The sequence below is a fragment of the Budorcas taxicolor genome, chromosome 12 (assembly GCF_023091745.1).
Source record: "Budorcas taxicolor isolate Tak-1 chromosome 12, Takin1.1, whole genome shotgun sequence".
Classification (NCBI taxonomy): Eukaryota; Metazoa; Chordata; class Mammalia; order Artiodactyla; family Bovidae; genus Budorcas; species Budorcas taxicolor.
The window spans coordinates 77388522-77404410 of NC_068921.1; the positions used below are offsets into that span (position 1 = coordinate 77388522).

The following is a 15889-nucleotide window of genomic DNA, read 5'->3' on the forward strand; positions in this document are numbered from 1 at the left end:
TCATTACCTTTCTGATTGTGTTTTGAACAACACACACAGATCCTTCAGGAAGAGCCTCGTCCCTGTGGGGATTGAGAAAGGATCAGAGTTAAGCACTGAAACAAGCAATTAATTCCCATTAGAGGATTAAGGCACTCATGTTCACTTTGAATCAGAAAAATGAATTGCGAATAAAATCCTGTACAACCAAGAGGTTACTTGTCAAAGTTAATAACTTAGAGCACTGAAGGGCAAAGTGGAGGCACGGAAGCTGAGGGGCCACGGGAGGCCTGGTGAGCGACTGGTAGGGTTGCGTTTTCACTGGACGGGGCCACGGCCAGGGTGCTGTAGCAGTGTGGGTGGGGGTAGGGTTTCTGTCACAGGGTGCTGTCTTTAGTAGATCTATTCCAGGAAGAGAAGCCTGAAGGGGTTTCTCCCCTGTTGTGCCACCACCCCCAGGCACAGATTTCCCTCTATTATCTTACTGTTCATATAAAGAATCAATGAAAAGGGACACACAGGAGTTAACATTCAACTTGGTGCATCTTTCGGATTTTAGAGCGGATTCTAAATGAACTCAAGCAGTGTTTCTGCAGACAACTTTACTGATGTATGAAGCCTGGACCGGGAGGCCCTGCTGTGATCAGGACTTAGTCACCCTCCCCTCGGGAATCCTGAAGCCCAAAAGCCAAACCCTTGTCTCAAGTCCAACAGGTCAGGAATAATGTGGACGTCCAGGGGTCAGCCCAGAGGTGGAACAGGCTCAGAGAGAGTCTCAAAAAGTTTCACTTCAGCAAAATTTGGTGAGTTTAACATTGTCAATCTTTAAGAAAACAAAAACACTCATGGAAATGTCCATCTGGTCTGGCACTACTTGAAATGCCTCTGTCACTTATTCAGCAGTTTTCTTACTGAAACACAGTCCATCTAGAGTTTCCTATTTCATTGCTGAAGCAGAAATTGAAAGTAATTATGAGTCCTTCGCATAATTGTTGGTTTTTTTCCTGCTTAATATTTTTTCTTAGCCACCTGGTGGCAAGAGTGTAAAAAGGCAGTATTTCATTTAAGAGTTTAATCTGGTTTACGAATTAGAACTGTTGTACACACTGGGACCATATTTAGAAACACACACGCCAGGTGAACCATCTAGAAAAGGGCTAATATTTAAATCTCCTTAAACTCTGCAAAAGGATGTAAATGGGCACCAGCGTCTAACATGAAAACAACCTCTACAAAAGAGGCGTCTGTACAAAATATTCATGCTGGATTAATATTTTATGACACGAGGCAATGCTAGAGAGTTAGAAATGAGGACACGGAGATCTTACTGTTTTCTCTAAGTGATAAATCCTTAAGCCATGAACAGCATCAACTGCCTGCCATCAGGGTTAGATTAGCCCGGGCTAGAAAAGGCAGGAGCAACGACCGGCTTGGGTCGCAGTCACCGCCGGCTGGGTGCGGGCCCGCGGCAGGACCGGCCTGGGGACGGCCACTCACCGCGGCCTCCCCGGCGGCCGTGTCATCAGCTCTCCTCGGTCGACCTCGTGTGTCACACGCGGCTCCCACCAGGCCCGTGACCGAGGACCTGCTTCGGCCACGCGACGCGACGCCGGGGCCCCCCGCGCGGCCGCGGGCCTCGGTCACACGCGCGTGTGACGCGTGCTCTCTGGAGGGCTCGTCTCCTTGCACGGGCCGTGCCTCCCCCCTCTAACACTCCTCTCCCCTGAGAGACGCCCGAGTGTCTGCTCCAGTTGCACGGAAACCCCTCAGAAGTCCCTCGAGCTGTAGGAAACAGGTGGGAAAACAAGCCGCTCGACCTCTGGCCCGGCTCCGGGCCCGCGGCCGCTTTGATGGCCCCCTCGCCCGCTGCCCTCACGACGGCCCAGGGCTTCCTGCCGCCAGAGACCCCGGACACGTGTCAGCAAAGCGGCTTCCTGACGGGCGCCCGCGGCGCACGGCGCCTCTGAGGTCCGGAGGCTGGGCCCCACGCGCGGTCGCCCCGCAGGTTCCGAGCCTGCCGGGTCCCCTCGCCCCTCGGGGCCTCCCAGTGCGGCCCGGCCGCCGTCCTGCTCTGCCCACGCCAGCCGTTCCTGAGGAAACAATGCCGCGCCGCTGTAACGGCCGCCGCTGCCATCTCTGGAACTGGGACCACCGGGGAGACGAGGTGGCCCCTCGCCCGGGGAGCTGCGGGCTCAGAGCCCGCGTCCTCGGGGAGGGCAGGAGGGCGCCCGCGCCGGTCCCGCCCGCAGCCGGGCCCCACCGGCGGCTCTGAGGGGAAATGGGCCACTGGCAGGACGGAGGGCATTTTTGCTGTGGGGCCCGTGCTAGACCGTCACCGGCGCGCTCCAGTCTCGCTCACCGTGAGGCCTCCTCCCCACCTCTCTCTGTGTTACAGGCAGGAAGCGGACGGACGGACGAAGGGAGGCGCCGACGGCGGCTGCAGACCGGCCTTCGCCCCTCCTGCCTGCCCCGCGCAGACTCTGCCAGGTGCCCGCTCGGGGCCTCCCGCCCAGACTCGGAACGAGACCAGCGCCCGGCCCCGGACACCCGCGCCAGGCTCGGCTTCCGCCCTCAGCCCTCGGCACCCGCGGGCGTTTCCCAGGCACGGGCGCCCACCAGGCAGCCTGCCGGGGACCAGCACGTGCAGTGGCCCCTGTCCTGGCATCGTTCTGCTCTGAACCGGGGCTGCGTGAGAGAAGCCCGGGGCGGCACTGCCGCCTTCTGGCCCGCAGAGCAGCTCGGCGCGGCCCCGGCGGCTCACGGCGTCCTCGACGCCCCAGGAGCACAGAGTCCTGGGTGGACCCGCGAGGGGGCTGAGCGAGGCCGAGGCGGGGTCTCACATCCACGCCCGGGTTGGCCAGGAGCGGACGCCTGTCCCTTCCGGGCAGAAGCCGCTCTGAACACAGGGAGGAGGCACAACGTTCAGGCCAACACCGGCAGGCAAAGCCTACCCGCCCCCTGCCCCTTCCTTCCACGAGCCCTCCCGACCACACACACGAACGCACAGGGAGGGCAGGGTGGCCCGCAGAGACAGCGGTCCCCGTCCTCGGTCTCTGCTCCAGCACTGGGGGCCGAAGGCGGGCTGTCCGCAGAGAGTGCACGTGTTGAAAAGGGAAATCAATGCAGGTGAGAGAGTTCAGAGCAGAGTTTCCAGTTCTGACAATAATGAAATATGTATGCACGAGTTACAAAATAGTCACTTCTGTGATTCCACATATGAATTAAATGTTCCTGTATTTGCATTTAAACTTAAAACTGAAGTTGTCCAATATAAAGGTAAAGGATAAATTCAAGGCTGAGAATTTAACATAATAGTAAAATAATATACAATAAAATGTAAAATAGCGACTGAAAAAACACGGTAAGTCAAAAGAGAGTGAAGAAAGGAAAAGGCTTCCTATTCAAGACCTTTAACAGCACTTCCCTGCCTTCCCAACAGGGGACCCCGTGTTTCCATTCTGCACTCTGTTCTGCCTGGAACCATTCTCTCTAAACTTTCTCGAAACCACAACACTCCTCAAGGGTAGGGGTCTAGCATTCTCTTCATCTCATGTTTCCCACATCACCCAGCACACGTGCAGCAGGCACTTAATAAATACTTGCTGCAGTAAAGCAACCGGTTTCCGTCTCGGTCCAGACTCCCAAAGAGACCCTGCAGCCTTCAGCCTGTTGGGAATCTCTCACATTCTCTGTCACAAATCCACAGGCTCGGATGCCGCGCAGGGTGCAGACTTATGGAAGCCACACCTTGTCTGGGGGCTCTGTCGCCGCCTCCTCCAAAAGCCAGACACGGAGGCACGGATCAGGGAGAGCAAGCACTCTGGACTCAGACTGACTCAGGGCCAGTCACCCCCACCCCTGCCCCAGCCTCCCCCGCGGTGAGCATCCATGCACAACGAAAGGCCATCATCTAGAACCCAGGAAACCAACCTCCAGGGACAACACTCAGACCAGTGTGTGTGTCTGGGGAGCAGGGTGAGGGTAGGGCGTGTTCTCTCTACCAGGGCAGTAGCTCCATGGGCATATACATTTGGCAAAATCATCCATCTTTGCACTTAATGTGCCAGCTTGCTTGTATGTAAATTATACGTCAAAGAAAGCTGATTGAAAAAAAGATTCAGTGGGACTGTGGAAAGAAGGCAATCTGTCGGCCACTCCGCCTGTAATTATTACCAGTTTATATTTTCATCTGGGTTCAACATACTTCACAATCCCTAATCAATAGCAAAAACTTCCCTTTGAATTTCCACCAGCATCCGAGTAGCTCTACAACAGCTTTGCAGTGGCTTCCCTTAAAATTCAGTTGTTTTCTGGAACCCCACATACAACATAACCAGGCAGACTTCTCTGAGGCTGTTACCTGGGCTCCTAGAAGGAGGGGCAAGAAGTCCGAGGTGTCACCGAGGACGAAGGAGGCTCTGCGGGACGGGGCCTGGGGGGAGGACTCGGGCCTCACCGGCTGCCGTCAGCCACCCAGGGCCCAGCCACTGGTGGCTGCCCAGAGCCTTCCCACTGTGGCCACACCGGGAGATGCAGCAGATGACTTGCCTCTCAGGATGCTGTTCTGCAGGCCTGCTAGAGAGCAGCTTCTAACTTGCTTGCTGGCAGTTGCTCAAAACATGTTTGTTCTGCCAGCAGCAAGGCCCCCATCAACGGGGAAGGAGTCAGGAATCTGCATTGGTGCCCCCGACCCTTCATCCCTCTCCCCACCCACTACCTGCAGGGCCAGCAGGTCTCTGTGAAGGCAGGTAACTCCCACCGGACTCTGTGCCCCCAAACATCTTTTTTTTTTTTCATCTTGGACACAACTCGGGCAGAAAGCAATGGCGTCCACTACCCATTACTGGACTATTTAAAAGGTTTTGTCTTTCAGAAACATTTTAAGGCTTAAATGCTTAACTTAAAGTGGTTTCTGACTGTCTGCTTTCTTATGTGAGAAATGGGAGTCTGGAAATGCAACATAAATTTAAGTTAGAGGCAGCACAAAAGAACAATTAGGAAATATCACACAAAGTCATTCCCTTCTAGGTAGTGTGCTAACAAAATGATCCAGAAAGAAAAGAAATAGACCCATTTAAACAACTTCTAGATAACCATTTAGAAGTCAAGCCTCCCCTAAAGTGAATGAATAAATAAAACAGTAACATGCAGCTGAGGCCCCAGCTAGGCCCAGGTCCCCTATATTTAATGCAGTATTTCACAGCTTTGGAGGAATGAGGGTCAAAGGTCAAAGCCAAGCCACTGCCAACCTCGGAGGGGCCTGCATCACCCAGGCCAAGGGGGCCGGGCCACAGCAGGTGGTGGGAGACATGGGAGACACGAGCTCAGCTACCTGGGGCCCCAGTACCTACGGCAGGCAGCCAGGGGCCAACACTGTGGGGCAGAATGAATTCTGGGAGAAGACGCTGGAAGACAACCACCAACCCGAGGCCCCAGAACAGCACCTCCACTACAAAGGAGCCCTGAGCCCCGTGCAGGAGGCACCAGCCCAGGACCGCACCGCGGGTGGGCACTGCTGGCCACGCAAGTCGGGAACAACTGGACTCCATTTCCAGGGTTCTGGAATCCGGACTCACTGCTTCCGGTGGCAGTAACAGAAGCACCTTCAGAATTACTTTTTGCTTAGAATATGACTAAAAACCAGTTTAAGTTCTGTAGAAGGATGTTGGCTACCTGGAGGTGGTCAGGAAGGCAAGAGGAATGCAAACCTAGGAAAGCTCACGCCTCCCTCAGGACATGGAAGGAGAATCGCCCCCAGCACACACGTGCACACACACAATTCCAGCTTTGAAGGTTTTGTTTTGTTTTTTTAAAGAGGCCTTTAAAAAATGAAAATACAACTCAAAATTAAGCCTGATGGGTTTTTTGATTAGTTAAGTGTCCCCAGAGCATTCAAGGAGAAGGAAATGGCAACCCACTCCAGTATTCTTGCCTGAGAAATCCCAGGATTTCGCAGAGGAGCCTGGTGGGCTGCATACAGTCCATGGGGTCACACGGAGTCGGACGTGACCGAGCAAAGCATGCCGATCCTTTCAGTGCTTTTCCAACCCAAGTAAAATTCAATTAAAACTCTGAATTACAAGCAAGAAGGGACTAGGGGAGGAAATTAAGGGCACATTACTGAACGTGCGTTTAAACACTTCACATAAAGTGGACCTGTTTATTCATATTCCTGTGAGTCTGAACATGCATCTGATCACTGCTCGCCAGTGGCAGAGTACCTTGAGTCCAAAATTCCCAGAAAAATATATTTTGTTGGAGTGACTGGGCTTTGAAGGGGCTGGATGCACTGAGCCAAGTGAATCCAAGCCTCTTAGACACTCTGTCCCCAGCCAAACAAGCAAAGGCAAAGCCCATTGGGAAAGCTACGTGACCGCCGGCACCCACGGGAGGCTGACGGCAGCCTTCACACACCTTGGCCTCTGGCGTTTGAGGGCAGATGTCAGGACCCTAAATATCACTAAAAAGCACGATCTGATGTACGCTTGGCTTTTCAAAAGCACTTTAAAAAAACAACAGGCAGGCCACTCCTGGGAGACCAAAATCCAGTTAAAATGTAAAAATGCCCTGTGTTCAGCAGAGAAGAAATGCTGCCACGCTCAGGTTAACCACTTTTTCAGACTTATTTAAAAAATAACATAACTGCTTTTCATCATGGGCCTTTTTCTCTTTTAAAATTAAGTTTATAGGGTTCTTTCAATCGTAATAAAGAGAAAGACTCAGGGAAGTTCCACTGGGTGTATACAGCCATTTTCCTAATTGAACAGCCCGATCATTTCAGTGAGGTGGCTAACAATTTTTTCTTTTGATTTATAGGAACTTTGTCTCCTTCCTCTCCCAAAACAACTTTCTCCTATAAAAATGAACAAAGCAATGTCAGCCAAGGACAAGAAAATCAGGTCTCTCTCCTCTCCCCGCCCTGTTGTGGGAGCAGCCCGTGGTCAGGGGGATGAGCTGTGTCTTCCTCCCCTCCTGGTATCTGAGGGGAAGATTACTGGAGGTCTCCCTGGTCTCTCAGGAGTCCCTACCCAGAGATGAAAAGATGGGGACACCATGCGTCCTGAGGGAGAGCTACCTGAAGAGCGGAGTCTTCAAGGGGCAACAGGCAGGCACAGGTTGAGGATGGTCAGGGGAGAGGGTGGTCTGAGCAGAGGGAACGGCCGGGCACCCCAGGGGCTGGGAGCCCTGGAGAAGGCGCTAAGAAAGGCGGATTTCTCCTCTGTGTGATGGGGTACTGAAGGGTATTAGGTAAGGCTGGGAGGAGACAGGGTAAGTTCCGTGTTTTAAGAAATTATCTAGTGCAACCACAGTGGAAGACCATTTGGCAGCATCTATAAAAGCTAAGCCTCTGCAGACGCAACAGCCCAGCAACTCCACTCCAGGCATACGTGACACAAAAATTTGGGCACAGGTTCACCAGAAAGACTCGGATGAGAATATTCTGACCAGCATCATTTAGAATAGTCCCAACCAGATTCTACTGAAATGTCCCTCAACAGTAAAATGGGCTAATGAACAGTGGTAGGCAAGCTGAGGAACACTCTACAGTGATGAAAATGGACAAGCCTGTTCTATGTAGCAACACGTGTAAACCTTAAAGCAATGCTGAATGAGAGTCAGACAGAAACTGCACACACAGTGTGAATATGGGCTTCCCTGGTGGCCCAGAGTAAAGACTGCCGGCCGATGAAGGAGACTCGGGTTCCATCCCTGGGTCAGGTAGATCCCCTGGAGAAGGGAATGCCAACCCACTCCATAATTCTCGCCTGGAGAATTCCATGGACAGAGGAGCCTGGTGGGCTACAGTCCATGGGGTTGCAGGAGAAATGACTTGGAAACTAAAACAACAACTATGTGATTACATTTAGTTTTTCAATTAATTTTTTTGGCTGCAATTTCCCGACCAGGGATTGAACACACGAGTGAAAGTAGCAAATCCTAGCCACTGGACCACCAGGGAACACCTGTGCTTAGAGTTACGTGGCGGTAAATCACAGCCTGGCCAACCTCTCTGCTGGACGTCAGGACAGAGGGACACCTGATCTAGGGTGCGTTCCTATTATGGACTCCATCAAGCTTGCAATCTCTGCACTTCTCTGTGTGTTATGCTTTCATAAGACGTAACATTTAAAGAAAACATACAGTATCAGAGTAGAAGACAGATTTGCTGGACAAGGCTTAAAACACATGGAAAACCTCCTTGAACAAGACAGACAGGTAATTAAGTGGAGGTCAGAAGTCAGAGGGGCTTCCCAGGTGGTGCAGTGTGGTAAAGACTCCGCCTGCCAATGCGGGAGGTGCAAGAGTCAGGAAGATTCCCCTGGAGGCGGGCACGGCAGCCCACTCCAGTATTCTTGCCTGGAGAATCCCATGGACAGAGGAGCCTGGCAGGCTATACAGTCCATGAAGTCACACAGTTGGACATGACTGAGCGACTGAGCATGCAGACGTGGGGGAGACCCAGGTGGCAGAGCGGTGGCCTGGTCTGAGCTGGACAGAGTAGCAGATGCTCCCCTGGCTGTAAAGTGGGAGGTGCCCCACTCCACACCCCATCGCATGAGAGCTGAGGAAGGGTCCCCGGGAGAACAGAGGCCCCAAGACATTTCACAGTGACTCAGACTGAAGAGCTTTTATCATGGAAGAAGGAAGTCAACTGAAGCCAACTGGAAACAGTCAAACCCAGAATGTAGAACATTCTATGGGAGGAAATTTTATTAAAATGATTCATGCTGGATTAAGAGATCTAAGGCACATAACAGCCCTGGGTAAGGTGCAGACCTTGTTTGGATTCTGATTTGAACCTATCAACTATAAAATGGCATTTCTGAGACAATCAGGAAAATCCTGTATATAGGCGTATATCTAAGTTAAAGATGACACCAAGGAATCACAGTTAATAGTTTTAGGAATAGCTAATGGCATATGGGTCTATTTTTTTAAAATGCTTAATTTTTAAGAGATGCATACTGAACTATCTAGAAGTTGTAAAATATAGTGTGTAGAACTATAAAATACTTCAATTAAAAAAGATTAATGAACTGTGGCAAAATGTTGATCATTATTGACTCTGGGTAACAGATATGTGAGAATCATTGTACCAGTGTCTCTACTTCTATGCTCTCTAGCCAAAAAAGAAAGAAAATGTGAATTATCAATATAAGAAATCAGAGATGGGACATCTATCTATCTATATATTACAAACATTAAAGGTTAATAAGTGTATATAGTGAACAACTTTATACCAGTAAATTTTAAACTTAAAGTAGAAAAATTCCTTTAAAGACACAATCAAATGTCACTAAAGGAAAAAATAAGCTGAATAACTGTATCTATGAACTTTTACTTGGAGAGGTATGTGGCTTCATTGGTAAATTCTACCAAACATTTAAGTATAAAAATATGAATATTAAATAAACTTCTCCGGAAAATAGAGAAAGGAACCTTTCACAACTTCTTTTATGAGGTCAATATTACCCTGACAACAAAACCAAATAAAGACATTCATGGCAAAGGAGACTACTGGCCAATATCTTTTATGAACATAAACAAAAAGAAGTCCTGAATAAAATGAGCAAATCAAAGCCAGCAATACGTAAAAAGGATGATACATCATTACCAAGGACTGTCTCATCTGAGGAATGTAAATTAAGCTTAATATTTGAAAACCAATGAATGAATCACCGTATCAACAGATTTAAACATAAAAACCTCACAATGATCTCAACACATGGAGGAAAAATTATTTGACAAAATTCAACAATTCATGATAAAAATTATCAGCAAACAAAGAATAAAAGAGAACTTTCTCAATTTGATAAATAGCATCCCTACAGCTAACACCCCTTTTAATGAATCAAATGCTTCTCTGTGGTAAAGAATCTGCCTGCAATGTGAGAGAACTTGGCTCGACCCCCGGGTTGGCAAGATCCCCTGGAGAAGGGAAAGGCTCCCCACCCCAGAATTCTGGCCTGGAGTAGTCCGTGGACTGTGTAGTCCATGGGGCCACAAACAGCTGGACACGACTGAGCGACTTTCACTTTTTCAGACTGGAAACAAGGCATTGACTCCACTCTTCCCACTTCTGTTCAACACAGGATACGGAGCCTAGCCAGAGCAAGAAGGGCTTCCCAGGAGGTGCCGGCGGCAAAGAACCCGCCCGCCACTGCAGGAGGAGGAGAAGACATGGGCTCGATCCCTGGGTCGGGAAGACCCCCTGGAGGAGGGCCTGGCGACCCACTCCAGTATTCTTGCCTGGAGGATTCCATGGGCAGAGGAGCCTGGCGGGCTTCAGTCCATTAGGTTGCAGAGAGTCGGACACAGCTGAAGTGACTTAACACACATGCAGGGTAATGAAGAAAAGGCATACACTGGAGGAAAAGATAAAGCTATCTTTGTTCACAGCTGACATGATTGTATTAAAAATCCTACTGGAACCAATAAGTGAATTTAACAGAGTCAGCATACAACGGCAATACACAAAAATTAACTTATTTTTGTATACTAGCAGAGAACTAGTATTTATAAAATACACTAAAAAAGGGAACTTGAAATTTGGAAATCTAGTATCCTTTACAATAGCACCAAAAATCTGAACTACATATGGACATTAACAAAGTATGACCTGTAAATTATAATTTTATACAGTATTGAGGGAAATTAAATATACAAGCAAAGAGACAGACCATGTTCTCACAGATCAGAACTCAATACTGTAAAAATGATAATCCTCCCCAAACTGAATTATAGATTCAACATAATCTTAATGAAAATCACAATAGGTTCTGGTGGGTTTTTTTTTAAGAAATTGATGAGCTGATTCTAAAATATAAATAAAAGTTCAAATTAGAGAATAGAATAGCAAAAACAATATGGAAGAAGCCAAACAAAGCTTGTACTTCGATATTTACTCCAGAGCCATGCACAGACGACTGCAGAATTAGAGGGCACACATCAAGATCAATGGAGAACTGAGTCACAGATGTCCCTCAATTTTGTTCTCTGACAACAAAAATCAGCCTCCTTCCACCAATGGAAGTGCCCCTGGGGAGCTGGGGGGTCCAGTACCATTCGCCCAGGGACTCAGGAGGAGTCCGGCCCACCTGCACATTGGGTAATGGGGGCTGTGGAACCAGCAGGGACCCGTGAGAGGCTCCACCCCTCTCAGCTGCCAGCCGGGAGCACCTGAGAAGACAGACCCGGGTGGTCACCTACAGACGAGAGCGCCTGGTGAATTCAGCTTTCCAAAGAGGTTCCATCGCCTCCCAGAGCAGAAAACCACGTGCCTGGACACACTGGTCCTGTGTGGACAGCCTGCTTGGACTCCAGGAGGGGCAGGCAGACCATGCCAGCATCACCACCACCCCCAGGTTGGAGTACCCGGGGGGAAACAAGGCCTTCTCCCTCGGGGGAGAGGGAGAGCGCCCAGCTTCCCCAGCTGCGAGACTGTCAGAGAGACACTTCTCTCCTGCAGCACCCCGGGTATCAAATCAGGCCCTCCAGGACTGGAGGCAGAGACAGACGGGAACAAGAGCAGGTTAGATTCTTGGAGGTCCTTAATTTCTGTCTGCACTGTGGACTCTGTCAGGAAGCCCGTCTATAAGCTGCTGGGGAAGCCTCACCCAAGAAGCCCCCACCTGGCCTGTGGGCACCCCCAGCACACTGCCTGCCTTGCCCACACCTCCTCGACTCTCAGAACGGCTCCCTTTACGTGCTCCTGAGGGCGAGATGTGGTGAAGGGCTAGGGGACACGAGCTGTGAGAGAGCTTTGGAATCTATCGAGGCAGTCAGCAAAGAGGGGAGGAGGTGACTGCTACCTCAAATGTGAAAGCAACACGAAAGTCCAAGAAACGTGAACAATCAAGGAAATGTGACACCACCAAAGGATAGCAATAATTTCCCGGTATCCAAATCCAAATACATGGAGCTCTACAATGTACTCAACAGAGAGTTACAAATAACTGTCCTAAGGAAACCTGAGCTACAAGAAACCCAGAAAGGCAAGTCAAAGAAATCACAAAAACAATATATGAACAAAATGAGAAAATCAGCAATGAGAGAGAAATTATTAAAAAAGAACCAGAAAGAAGTTCTGGAGCTGAAGGACTCAGAGAAGGAAATGAAAAGTGCACAGAGAGCACCATCAGCACCACAGACCACACAGAGGAAGGATCTGTGAGCTAGACGAAAGGACTCTGAAATAACCCAGACACAGAAGAATAATGAGGAAAGCGTGAGAGAGCGAAGAGAGCCTAGGTGGATTATGGGACCCAGCAAGAGAACTGATACATGCATTAGTGGAGTTCCAGAAAGAGAAGAAAGGGAGAAGAGGGTAAAAAACTTATTTAAAGGAAAAATGGCAGAGAACTTACCAAACCAGGGAAAAAAATCTGGACATCCATGTTCATGAAGATATAGGTCACCCCATTATTTCAAACCCAAATGATCTTCTCTAAGATACACTATGATGAAACTGTTCAAAAATCAAAGACAGAGAGAAAATCCTAAAAGCAGCGAGAAACGACTGTAATCCATAAAGGAACACCCATTAAGCTATCAGTGGATTTCTCATCAGAGAGCTAGGAGAGCATGGGGTAATATATTCAAAGTGCTGAAACTAAAAAAACAAACAAAAAACTGCCAATGAAGAATACTCTATCTGGCAAAATTATCCTTCAGAAATGAAAGAAAAACAAGGAATTATCCAGACAAACAAAAGCTGAGAGAATTCATTACCCTTCAGTTCAGTTCAGCCGCTCAGTCGTGTCCAACTCTTTGTGACCCCATGAATCGCAGCACGCCAGGCCTCCCTGTCCATCACCAGCTCCCAGAGTTCACTCAGAGTCACGTCCATTGAGTCAGTAATGCCATCCAGCCATCTCATCCTCTGTCGTCCCCTTCTCCTCCTGCCCCCAATCCCTCCCAGCATCAAAGTCTTTTCCAATGAGTCAACTCTTCGCATGAGGTGGCCAAAGTATTGGAGTTTCAGCTTTAGCATCATTCCCCTCCAAAGAACACCCAGGGCTGATCTCCTTCAGAATGGACTGGTTGGATCTCCTTGGAGTCCAAGGAACTCTCAAGAGTCTTCTCCAACACCACAATTCAAAAGCATCAATTCTTTGGCACTCAGCCTTCTTCACAGTCCAACTCTCACATCCATACATGACCACAGGAAAAACCATAGCCTTGACTAGACCGACCTTAGTCGGCAAAGTAATGTCTCTGCTTTTGAATATACTATCTAGGTTGGTCATAACTTTTCTTCCAAGGAATAAGCGTCTTTTAATTTCATGGCTGCAATCACCATCTGCAGTGATTTTGGAGCCCCCAAAAATGAAGTCTGACACTGTTTCCACTGTTTCCCCATCTATTTCCTTAGAAATGCCTTATTAGAAATGCTTACCAGTGTTTTATAGTTTTCTATATATAGGTCTTTAGTTTCTTTAGTATTATTACTCTATTATACTAATAATATATTAGTAGTAGTATTTAACATATTCCTAAGTATTTTATTCTTTTTGTTGCAATGGTGAATGGAATTGTTTCCTTAATTTCTCTTTCTATTTTCTCATTATCAGTGTATAGGAATGCAAGGGATTTCTGTGTGATGATTTTATATCCTGCAACTTTACTATATTCATTGATTAGCTCTAGTAACTTTCTGGTGGAGTCTTTAGGGTTTTCTACGTAGAGGATCATGTCATCTGCAAACAATGAGAGTTTTACTTCTTCTTTTCCAATTTGGATTCCTTTTATTTCTTCTTCTGCTCTGATTGCTGTGGCCAAAACTTTCAAAACTATGTTGCATAGTAGTGGTGAAAGTGGGCACCCTTGTCTTGTTCCTGACTTTAGGGGAAATGCGGGTTTGTCATATATAGCTTTTATTATGTTGAGGTATGTTCCTTCTATTCCTGCTTACCGGAGAGTTTTTATCATAAATGGATGTTGAATTTTGTCAAAGGCTTTCTCTGCATCTATTGAGATAATTATATGGCTTTTATTTTTCAATTTGTTAATGTGGTGTATTACATTGATTGATCTGCGGATATTGAAGAATCCTTGCATCCCTGGGATAAAGCCCACTTGGTCATGGTGTATGATCTTTTTAATGTGTTGTTGGATTCTGATTGCTAGAATTTTGTTAAGGATTTTTGCATCTATGTTCATCAGTGATATTGGCCTGTAGTTTTCTTTTTTTGTGGCATCTTTGTCAGGTTTTGGTATTAGGGTGATGGTGGCCTCATAGAATGAGTTTGGAAGTTTACCTTCCTCTACAATTTTCTGGAAGAGTTTGAGTAGGATTTCTCTAAATTTTTGGTAGAATTCAGCTGTGAAGCTGTCTGGACCTGGGCTTTTGTTTGCTGGAAGATTTCTGATTACAGTTTTAATTTGTGTGCTTGCGATGGGTCTGTTAAGATTTTCTATTTCTTCCTGGTTCAGTTTTGGAAAGTTGTACTTTTCTAAGAATTTGTCCATTTCTTCCACGTTGTCCATTTTATTGGCATATAATTGCTGATAGTGGTCTCTTATGATCCTTTGTATTTCTGTGTTATCTGTTGTGATCTCTCCATTTTTATTTCTAATTTTATTGATTTGATTTTTCTCCCTTTGTTTCTTGATGAGTCTGGCTAATGGTTTGTCAATTTTATTTATCCTTTCAAAGCACCAGCTTTTGGCTTTGCTGATTTTTGCTATGGTCTTTTTTTGTTTCTTTTGCATTTATTTCTGCCCTAATTTTTAAGATTTCTTTCCTTTTACTAACCCTGGGGTTCTTCATTTCTTCCTTTTCTAGTTGCTTTAGGTGTAGAGTTAGGTTATTTATTTGACTTTTTTCTTGTTTCTTGAGGTATGCCTGTATTGCTATGAACTTTCCCCTTAGCACTGCTTTTACAGTGTCCCACAGGTTTTGGGTTGTTGTTTTGGGTTGTTTTCATTTTCATTTGTTTCTATGCATATTTTGAAAAAGAGGACACTAATAGATGGAGAAATATACCATGTTCATGGATCGGAAGAATCAATATAGTGAAAATGAGTATACTACCCAAAGCAATCTATAGATTCAATGCAATCCCTATCAAGCTACCAACACTATTTTTCACAGAGCTATAACAAATAATTTCACAATTTGTATGGAAATACAAAAAACCTTGAATAGCCGAAGCAATTTTGAGAAAGAAGAATGGCACTGGAGGAATCAACCTGCCTGACTTCAGGCTCTACTACAAAGCCATAGTCATCAAGACAGTATGGTACTGGCACAAAGACAGAAATATAGATCAATGGAACAAAATAGAAAGCCCAGAGATAAATCCACACACCTATGGACACCTTATCTTTGACAAAGGAGGCAAGAATATACAAAGGATTAAAGATAATCTCTTTAACAAGTGGCGCTGGGAAAACTGGTCAACCACTTGTAAAAGAATGAAACTAGAACACTTTCTAACACCATACACAAAAATAAACTCAAAATGGATTAAACATCTAAACATAAGACCAGAAACTATAAAACTCCGAGAGAAGAACATAGGCAAAACACTCTCCAACATAAATCACAGCAGGATCCTCTATGACCCACCTCCCAGAAATAAAAGCAAAAATTAACAAATGAGACCTAATTAAACTTAAAAGCTTCTGCACAACAAAGGAAACTATAAGCAAGGTGAAAAGACAGCCTTCAGAATGGGAGAAAATAATAGCAAATGAAGCAACTGACAAACAACTAATCTCAAAAATATACAAGCAACTCCTGCAGCTCAATTCCAGAAAAATAAATGACCCAATCAAAAAATGGGCCAAAGAACTAAACAGACATTTCTCCAAAGAAGACATACAGATGGCTAACAAACACATGAAAAGATGCTCAACATCACTCATTATCAGAGAAATGCAAATCAAAACCACAGTGAGGTAC

At 46.9% G+C, this 15889-nt stretch overlaps 1 protein-coding gene across 2 annotated transcripts in view; it reads right to left on the reverse strand.

Moving 5' to 3' along the window:
* GGACT (gamma-glutamylamine cyclotransferase) overlaps positions 1-15889 on the reverse strand; it is a 52275-nt gene that overhangs the window by 10606 nt on the left and 25780 nt on the right. For both annotated transcript variants that reach the window (XM_052650305.1, XM_052650304.1), the window contains one exon: positions 8-62. The gene's annotated coding sequence lies outside the window, so the exon portion shown is untranslated. The remainder of the gene's footprint in view (positions 1-7; positions 63-15889) is intronic.